Here is a 10428-nt window from a genome sequence, read left to right as displayed (position 1 = left end):
CGGGCCTGCTTCGTGCTCGTGTGGGCCGGCAGCCGTGGGTGGCGGCGCGGACAGGTGGCGCGAGGAGATTGGTTGCGACGGTCGGCGCGGACATGTCCGGCGCGGGCGGACGCGTCCGGCGGCGGGAGGAAAGAGGAGACTAGGGTTTCACCCGAATTTCGGAGGGGATGTCTATTTATAGATTCTGGGAGCTAGAAGAGTCCAAATGAGGAGCGGTTTTCGGCCACGCGATCGTGATCGAACGACCAAGAGCATGGATGGGGTTTGGATGGGTTTGGTGGGCTGTGGGAAGAGGTGTTGGGCTGCAAAGAGAAAGGGGCTTTACAGTTACCCGGTTAACCGTTGGAGTATCAAACGACCTCCAAATGGCACGAAACTTGACAGGCGGTCTACCGGTGCTATACAAGGACGCTTGGCAAACCTCGGGCCATTCTGAGAAAGTTTAACACCCGCACACGAAAAGAGACAAGAGGGGGACGCCGGATGACATAGGAGCACCGGATTGCAAAACGGACAACGGGGAAAATGCTCGGATGCATGAGACGAACACGTATGCAAAATGAGATGCACATGATGACATGATAAAATGCAACACGCAAGCAAATGACATGGCAACGACAGCGAATAACTCAATGACATCTGGCGCATCGAATCCGGGGCGTTACAGCTACCTCGGCCACTGATAGGCGGGCCGCTCGCTTCTCGCGAGTGTTGATAGATGGAGGCAGCAGCATCAACATCCTGTACAAGGATACCATGGAGAAATTAGGAATCAAGCAGAAGCATCTTCAAAGCAGCCGAACTGTTTTCCACGGCATTGTACCTGGCCTTTCTTGCTCCCCAATCGACAAGATCCAGATAGATGTCCTCTTAGGAGACAAAGATCATTTTTGACGAGAGCTAGTTTTGTTTGAAGTGGTGGACCTTGAAAGCCCATACCAAGCATTGCTTGGCCGACCTGCTCTGGCCAAGTTCATGGCGGTCCCCCACTACGCTTACCTCAAGATGAAGATGCCAAGTTCAAAGGGTATTCTGACCGTGGCCGGCGACTACAGGAAGTCGTCCGCCTGCGCGGCCGAGAGTAGTCGGCTGGCCGAGTCCCTGGTGATCGCAGCTGAGAGGCGGCTCCTTGATCGGGTTGTGGCAATGGCCGGCAAGCAGCCAGAAATGTTGCCCGACCCCAAGGAGTCGGAAGCTGAGGGTTCGTTCAAGCCGGCTAAAGAAACAAAGAGGATACCTTTGGACCCGGAGCACCCGGAGAGGCACGATGTCATAGGTGCAAACCTAGACAGCAAATAGGAAGGCGAGCTCGTCGATTTCCTCCGTGAGAATCGAGACATATTTGCATGGTCCCGTAAAGACATGCGAGGTGTACCGACGGAATTCTCCGAGCACAAGTTACATGTCCGATCTGATGTGAAGCCCGTCAGGCAGCCCTTGCGCCGCCTGTCAGAAGAGAAAAGAAGAGTTGTTGGAGAAGAGATAACCCAACTCCTAGCGGCCGGCTTCATTATGGAGGTGTTCTTTCCAAAATGGCTGGCGAACCCGGTCCTAGTGTTGAAGAAGATCAAGCAGTGGCGGATGTGTATCGACTACACCAGCCTCAACAAAGATTGCCCCAAAGATCCATTTGCTCTGCCAAGAATTGACCAGGTGATAGACTCCACAGCCGGATGCAAGCTGTTGAGCTTCTTAGATGCATATTTAGGATATCACCAGATCAAGCTGAACCCGGCGGACAGACTGAAGACTGCCTTCATCACGCCGTTTGGAGCCTTCTGCTACCTGACTATGACGTTCGGCTTAAGGAATGCCGGCGCCACCTTTCAGCGTTGCATGCAGAAGTGTCTCCTCAAGCAACTCGGCAGGAATGCCCATGTCTACGTGGATGATGTGGTGGTGAAGACAGAAAAGCGTGGGACACTGTTGTAAGATCTCCAAGAAACCTTTGAGAATCTGCGCCGATTCCAGATCAAGCTCAATCCAGAGAAGTGCATCTTCGGAGTACCAGCCGGCCAGCTCCTTGGCTTCCTGGTCTCTGAACGCGGCATAGAGTGCAACCCTGTGAAGATCAAAGCCATCAAGAGGATGGAAGTCCCCCGCCGACTGTTAGATGTGCAGAAGTTCACCGGCTGCTTGGCGTCCATCAGCCGATTCATCAGTCGGTTGGGCGAGAAGGCTCTCCCTTTGTACCAAATGATGAAGAAGACCACCTTTTTTGAGTGGAACCACAAGGCGGATGAAGCATTTCTTGAGTTGAAGAAGATGTTGACTACTCCCCCTGTGCTGGCGGCTCCGACTCCCAAAGAGCCTATGCTCCTATACATTGCCGCCACCAGCCGGGTAGTCAGCATAGTAATCGTAGTCGAACGCAAGGAGGAAGGCAAGGCGCTCCCCGTACAGAGACCGGTATATTACCTGAGCAAGGTACTGTCGACCTCCAAGCAGAACTACCCCCACTACCAGAAGATGTGCTACGGCGTGCATTTCTCCGCCAAGAAGTTGAAGCCTTACTTTCAAGAGCATCCAATCGCTGTAGTTTGCACCGCTCCACTGGCTGAGATCATCGGAAGCCGTAATACTTTAGGCTGAGTAGCCAAGTGGGCCATAGATCTGGCTCCCTAGACCATCTACTACCAGCCCCGCACCGCCATCAAGTCACAAGCACTGGCCGGCTTCCTTGTCGATTGGGCCGAGACCCAGTACCTGCCGCCAGCAGCCGACTCCACCTATTGGCGAATGCATTTCGATGGCTCCAAGATGCGCACCGGCCTGGGAGCCGGCGTCGTCCTTACCTCCCCCAAAGGTGACAAACTCAAGTACGCACTGCAGATCCACTTCGCCGCCTCCAACAACATTGCCGAATACGAGGCGCTCGTTTACGGGCTCCGGCTTGCCAAACAACTCGGCATCCGCTGGATCCTGTGCTACGGCAATTCCGATTTGGTGGTCCAGCAGTCATCTGGCGATTGGGACGCCAAAGATGCAAACATGGCGAGCTACCATTTCCTAGTCCAGCAACTCAGCGGATATTTCGAGGGGTGTGAATTCCTTCACATTCCAAGAAATGACAACGACCAAGCGGACGCCCTGGCACGAGTCGGCTCCACCCGTCAAGCAATACCAGCCGGCGTCGCCCTTCAGCGCCTCCTCAAGCCGTCTATCAAGCCTTCGCCAGAATCAAACTCCATTTTGGTGCCAGCTCCCCCCGAAGAAGTCGGATCCGACTCAAGAGCACCAACAGACGGCACAAAAATCCTTATAGACGGCTCCAAAAGTACCGCGGTCACAGTTGGCCCGGGGACTTCACCGACCCAGCAAGCGGCTGCGGATCCCAGCCTGCCGCCTCCCAGCCCAGCCACCCTTGTCCAAGTCGCAATAGTAGCAATCGAAGAAATATCAGCACCTTCATGGGCCCAGCCCATCCTCAAGTTCCTAGTAAACAAAGAGCTGCCAGCTGATGAAATCCTGGCTCGGCAAGTGCAACGCCGAGCGGCAGCCTATACCATAGTCAACAGAGAGCTGGTCAGGCGCAGTGTCACTGGTGTCTACCAATGCTGTGTCGAGGAAGAACATGGCCAAGCAATCCTGAGAGACATTCATGAAGGCGAGTGTGGCCATCATGCGGCTTCAAGGGCACTCGTCGCCAAAGCCTTCTGACACGGCTTCTTCTGGCCGACTGCCCTGGAAGAGGCCAAGGAATTAATCCAAAACTACAAAGAGTGCCAGATGTTCCATTCCAAGCCGCTCCAGCCGGCTTCGGCGCTCAAGACCATTCCCATCGCCTGGCCCTTTGCGGTTTGGGGCCTGGACATGGTGGGACCATTCAAGACGGCACGAGGCAGCCTAACTCACCTACTTGTCGCGGTGGACAAGTTCACCAAGTGGATAGAAGCAAAACCCATCAAGAAGTTGAATGGTCCAACTGCAGTAACCTTCATCGCCGACATTACGACTCGGTACGGCATACCACATAGCATCATCACCGACAATGGCACAAATTTTGCCAAAGGAGCCTTGGCCCGTTTCTGCGCTACGCAGGGCATCCGACTGCGCCCACCCGCAGTCAAACGGCCAGGTAGAGCGAGCAAACGGCCTCATCCTATCCGGCATCAAGCCCCGCCTGGTTGAACCACTGGAGCGTTCGGCCGGCTGTTTGCTTGAGGAGCTGCCAGCCGTCCTCTGGAGTCTGCGCACGAGTCCAAAAAAGTCAACCGGCTTCACGCCTTTCTTCCTCGCCTACGGTGCTGAAGCCGTCATCCCGACGGACATAGAATTCGACTCCCCGCGAGTCACCATGTACACCAAGGAGGATGCAGAAGAAGCACGTCAAGACAACGTCGATCTGCTGGAAGAGGGCCGGCTGTTGGCACTCAGTCGGTCCGGCATCTACCAGTAGAGCCTGCGCCGATACTACAACAGGAAGGTCAAGCCAAGATCTTTCCAAGAGGGCGACCTTGTGCTCCGACTGATCCAGCCGACAGCCGGCCAGCACAAGCTGTCGGCACCTTGGGAAGGCCCCTTTATTGTCAGCAAGGTGTTGGGCAATGACTCCTACTACCTGATCGACGCTCAGAAGCCCCGAGCACGCAAGATAGACGACTCCGGCAAAGAGTCGGAACGACCATGGAATGCAAACCTCCTTCGAAGATTTTACAGTTGATTTAGTATGTATCACGCTACCCCTTTGTATTAAAGTACCGAGACTTCGGGCCCCCCGAGACGAGCTCGGGGACTGTCCCTTTTGATTATTTGTATGATAAGAATTATGCCTTCAAGTATGCTACTTCCTGCTACGCCGCTTGGCGCCGGGCTCGACTAGTCGGCCCGGGGACTCGCCGTCTGGTGCTATGAAATGTTTCCTGAAGTCGGACAAGTAGTGTGCGGCGCCTAAAACATCAACATAGCCTAAGCCGGCTTCCAGCCCCCTTTTACAAGCCGACTCACGAATATTCGGCTTGCTGCTTTCTATCCAACTTGTTAAATAAACTCCAAAGAAAGGCAAGTACTTGCTTTCCCCAAAGTAGCCAGGCATTTGGCCCAACGGCAGTCCGCAGAATGGTTAGCCGGCTGGCAAAGCGGCAACTAGGGGAAGGCGGCAAAGAAAAAAGCCAAAGGAGCAATGAGCAAGGAAAGATAGAACTCGGATTAATATTTACATAAGCATAGGCCCATTGGCCGAATCTTCAGACAGAAGTTCAAAATCCACCCCAAGGGTGGAATTGTGCAAATTAACAAGTCCATCAAAGACTTTCTAGAACAGATAAATAAAGCCAGAAGGCAGCCTAGGGAGCAGCAGACGGGTTCGGAGGGTCGGAGGAGACGGTGGTGTCAGGCGCCGGGGGAGTCGGCTGGGCAGTCTCGGCTTGATCTCCGCCAGCGGCAGTCGGCCCGGTCGGACGCGGCTCGTTGCTAGAGGTGCGATCGAGCTGAGCCTGGTCGCCCGCTCCGCCTTCTGGCACCTCCGTCTCGCCTTCGTCCTCCGCCTTGCCTTCTTCCTCGGTGCTGGAGTCAATCACCTCCGCCGAGTCCTCACCATATTCTGGGTTCATCCCGAACCACTCTGGCGGCACCTCCTCACCGCCTTTAGCCTGCTCGGGGACGAAGACACTGGTGTCCGTGTAGTCGGCGATGGTCGCCGCATGCTCGACAAGGGCGCCCTCCACAGCCTCCAGCTCGGCCTGGGCCTCTGACCGGAACGCAGCCAGACGGTCCAGGTCCAGCCCCGGATACCATGCCTTGACGAATTCCAAGGCCCGGCGCGCTCCGGCCCGGGCCGAGGAACCCTTCCAGGCCTCAAGACGGCCGGCTGTGACCTCCAGCCAGTCGGCAGTCCAGCTGGCGGTGCGCAGAGACGGCATGTCTGGCTACAGGGCGGCAACTGCCTGGGCGCCGGCACGCTAAAGCCGGCGCATCAGCCGGTGGGCCGGACGAAGACGGGCCTCGATGCTCAGAAGCTGCTCATCGACAATCAGGGGAGCGTTGGCGGCAATCGCCTCGCCGCTTGCCCTCCGCGCCTCACGATCAGCCTCGATGGCTAGAGGGACTGTCTGCGAGTGGCCAGGGAAGAAGTCTGCCAAGACAAAAAAGAAGCAAGTCAAAAAATCAGAAGTCAGTCTGACACATAGTCGGAAACTCAAAGAAAGAAATCTCACCATCGACGATATCCTCGATCTCGTGGAAGCCGGAGGTCAGCATCGCCTCCTTGTCAGTCCAGGAGGAGCGCTCACTCTCGAACTCGGCCAGAAGAGCAGCCTCCTTCTTCTCGGCCTCGTCCTGCGTCTTCTTGAGCAGCTCCTTCTGCTCGGCCAGCTGCGCAGTAAGCAGATCGCGCTCCGCAGCGAGCTTGCTACACTCCTCCCCCTTGACGCGCAAGGCGGTGTTAACTTCACCCAGCTGCTCCTGAAGAGTAGCGTTGGCCCCTGGAGAACGAAAGAAAGAGACAAATAAGTTGTCAGCAAAGAAGATCGCCGGGAAGATCCAGCCCGACTGCTCAGCAGTCAGCCCGAATCTCGGGGACTACAGCCCGCGGGTGCGCCAGCGCGCCCCCGCGAAGAAAGAAGAACAAGAAATGAGACTTCGAAATCATTAAGAAGGAAGATCGCCGGGAAGATCCGGCCCGACTGCTCAGCAGTCGGCCCGAATCTCGGGGACTACAGCCCGCGGGTGCGCCAGCGCGCCCCCGCGAAGAAGAGGAAAAGAACTTACTCCGGCTTTTCGTCAAGTCGGTTGTCCGCTTGCTCAACTCCTCAACATTGCGGTTGAAGGCAGTGGCGCGGAGGTTGTGATACTCCTGCAAACAACGATTTCAGACAAAATAAGTACTTGTAACTCGCCAGAGGGAGTTCCGAGCCGCCTGCTCAGCAGCCGGCCCGAAACTCGGGGACTACACCCAGTGGGTGCGCTGGCGCGCCCCCACAAAGAAGAGCAAGAAAAGCAAGAATCAAAGAGGAAAACATACCCGGACGGCCGCTGGTGAAGCTAGATGCGCCTTGGTGTAGATCTGGAGGGCGTCACCTTCGGCTCGAAGCTTCGCTTGGACATCCAGAAGCGCCTGGTTCAGCGGGCCCGTGCCGCCTCCGCGCACCCACCCAGCGGGCGCGGCACTCGTCGCCTCGGCATCTGGGATGGCCGAGCTGGCGGCTCCGACCTCCAGGGGCCGCGGCGCCGAAGTCATCTTCTCGAGGCGGCGGCGCACTGGCGAGGCAACCTGAAGAAGCAGCCTCGCCTCATCCTCAGTCGGCGGCACCGGCAGGCCTGCCAGCTGTTTGTTGTGGGCTCTCCCAGACGGCGGTGGAGGCGGAGGCGGCGGCACTAGCGTGTCCGACATGGAGGCCTCGCCGCTCTCCTTCTCCATGACGGGGTTCTCGGCGCCAGCTTCTCCGGTCTGCCCAGTGAATTCTGGAGGCGGCGGTGCGGAGGACAGTGGGGGGACGAGCATCGCCGATTGGCGACGTGCGGCCTCCTCAGCTCGCTGTCTCGCCGCAAGGGCGGCTTCAGCGTCCTCCAGCTTCTTCTGGGCGGAGGCAGCCGCCTTCTCGGACTCCGCCTTCTCCAGGCGGTCGGCCTCCTCCTCGTCGCGCTTCTTCAGCGCGTTTCACTCCGTCGCCTCCCGGAGGTCAGCGGCGGGGTCGACCCGCCGAGTATTGGCAGACGTCTCTGCCGACCCCATGACGGAGGGGACGGCGACTCTCTCAAGGGAAAGGGGGGCCCTGAGGAAGAAGGGGAGGAGTGTAAAAGAAGACTCGGACAAGATTCACCAGAGAAAAATAAAGACAAAGCGTAAAAACTTACACAGAGACTAGCGGCGGCCTTCTCACTTCCCTACGGAAGTGGTTGGCCTTCGCGGCCGCCTCCTCCCGCTTGGTCGCGGCGGCCGCCCCCTTGAACTTATTCAACTTGCCGCTGGGCGCACTCGGCCCGGCGAGACGCCTCTTCGCGCCGCCTTGGCCGGCCAGGCGGGCGGAGGAACCTGCGCCCGAGGGGCCGACCCTTAGCTGATGGAGCGGGGCGACTTCCCCTTCGGCGTCATCCTCAAGCCAGTCGGCGAAGGTGGCCGAGAGCCTGAGGCCGCTTCCCGCTCCTCATCCTCCGCCTTCGGCGTCGGCTTCCATCGTCGCTGCCCCCAAGTCGGGGTCATCGACGTCGCTCTCCACACGGTCGGGGATGAACTCGCGGGGCAGTCTCACGACACCGGCTGCAGGCTGCATGAGGGGGTTCTAGCTCAGAAGAAACCAATGAAAATCAGAAACCGGATTCGGCTATAAAGAAAACAAAGCAATAAGGAGATACGACTTACCACTAGAGGGGGGTTGGCGCGCGAGTACGACTCCTTGCCGAACTGCCAATCCTTCCCGAACTCGCAGTTCGCGATATGGTTCACCATGTTTGCCACCTCCGCGCGGGGCATCTCCTTGGTGCTCATCCGACTCGGGTCTCGGTGGCCGCTCATGTGACAGATCAGGTGAGGCCGGCCTTGGAGCGGGAGGACTCGGCGCGCCACGAAGGCGGCCAGCAAGTCGGCCCCGACGAGGCCCTCCGACTGCGTCAAGACTAGGAGTCGTGCTACGGCGGCGGCTCCGGCGGGAGTCAGCGTCTTGACTCGATGAGACCAGCTGGGGAGCCTCCCAGCTGGGGCGCCGACTTCCTAAGGCGTCTGATTAACCCAGTCGCCGTCGGAGGTGAGGTTCTTCACGTAGAAGTACGAGCACTGCCACATCTTCACCAACTTGATCAGCGAGATGGAAGGGAAGGGGTTGTCGGCCGTCGAGCGCCGCATCGCGATGAAGGCACCGCACTGAGCCGGCATGCCGGCGACGTGCGTGCCGAGCTTAGATGAGAAGAATTCTCCCCACAGCTCGATGGTGAGGAGAACACCGAGGAAACCTTCGCACAGAGTGGCGAAGGCGGACAACAGCACCACCGTATTCGGGTTGAGGTGGTGCGGCTGGAGGCCGTGAAACTCCAAGAAGGAGCGGAAGAAGCCGCTCGCCGGCAGCCCCAGGCCGCGCATGAGGTGCGAGCGGAAGATGACCCGCTCGCCCTCCTTTGACGCTGGCGATATCTCCCTCGCCGGCGCGGTGCGGGCTCGCACGAGGTGTGCGCCAAGGAGGCGGCACGTCTTGCGGAGGAATTCAATGAGGTCGTCGTCGACCACCGAGCCGTCCCACGGACCGGAACGCACGGCCGGAGCCACGGCGGTGGAGGAAGAGCTCATCGCTGGCTAGTGCGGTGTAGTTCTGCTCGCTGGCGGCAAGAAGAAGGAGAGAGGAGGCAAGAGGAAGCGGGGATCGAGGGAGATGGGCGCGCGTGCTATGCCGCTCCACTCCCCCTCCTACTTATAGCCTTGGAGGCTGAGAAGCCGAGGGGGCGGGCGTGGGATTAACTGCGCTCAGAGCCCCACGCCGCCCCACGATTTACCCTGCGAAGTTACTGCATGCAGTAACGACGTGGGTAGCCCAACCGTTCGCACGGCCGCAGCAGATCCATTCGCGTGCCGAGGCGCGGTAGTGGCGGGCCCCGCCTGACGGCCCGTCCCGTCGCGCGCGTGGGCCAGCAGACTCTCCCCGCCGCGTGGTGTCGCGCGATAGGGCCGCGGCGGGCGGCTGCAGGGAAGCGTATCAGGCACGCCACCTGGTCTTCCGCCATGACTTTCGAGCTCTCCACAGAGCAGGACGGCCCTCTACGAATCCGACTTCCAATAGTCGGCCCAGAGGAAGACGGCAAGCAAAGCCCAGATTCCACCACCGGAAGAATGAAACTGTTGAGGCCCCCCAGCGAGTCACTCCCGGAGCCTCACCGGCTTCGGCGACTACTGTCGGAGTAATGGGCCACGGGTAGGCTAACCCGAGCCCCAGAACCTTTCAAGACATCGGGGCAGGCCGCGCCCCTCAAAGCCGAGTCTCAGATGGCGACTCCTAGACAAGCCGAGTCTCAGATGGTGACTCCCAGATGAGCTGAGTCTCAGATAGCGACTCCCAGATGACCCGAGTCTCAGATGGCGACTCCCAGATCAGCCGAGTCTCAGGTGGCGACTCCCAGATGAGCCGAGTCTCAGATGACGACTACCAGATGAGCCGAGTCATGGCCGGCGACTTCCAGAGGAGCCGACTATGGAGAATCGGCTCACGACTCTACACTCGTCGCGATAGGCGAGGCGGGTACGACCACGGCATGGCCGTCACCTCCTGCTTGCAAGGGGCCAGCATGGCTACAGTGTGCCGTACCGCCGGAGATCTCCGACGTGGCCCGACACTGTTGCCATGCCAGCCCTGACCTCAGCCACAGTGTGCGGCGCAATGTGGCCATGATGGCCTACCTGTACGGCTCAGAGACGGCGGACCCACCAGTCAGTGAGAGCATAGAAGATGGTGGATACGCCCCGAAGGCGGCCCCGTGGGAGTCGGCTCCCCAGAGTCGGCCGGCCTC

This window comes from Triticum dicoccoides, chromosome 6B, assembly GCF_002162155.2.
Source record: "Triticum dicoccoides isolate Atlit2015 ecotype Zavitan chromosome 6B, WEW_v2.0, whole genome shotgun sequence".
Lineage (NCBI taxonomy): Eukaryota > Viridiplantae > Streptophyta > Magnoliopsida > Poales > Poaceae > Triticum > Triticum dicoccoides.
This window is presented reverse-complemented; position numbering follows the sequence as displayed.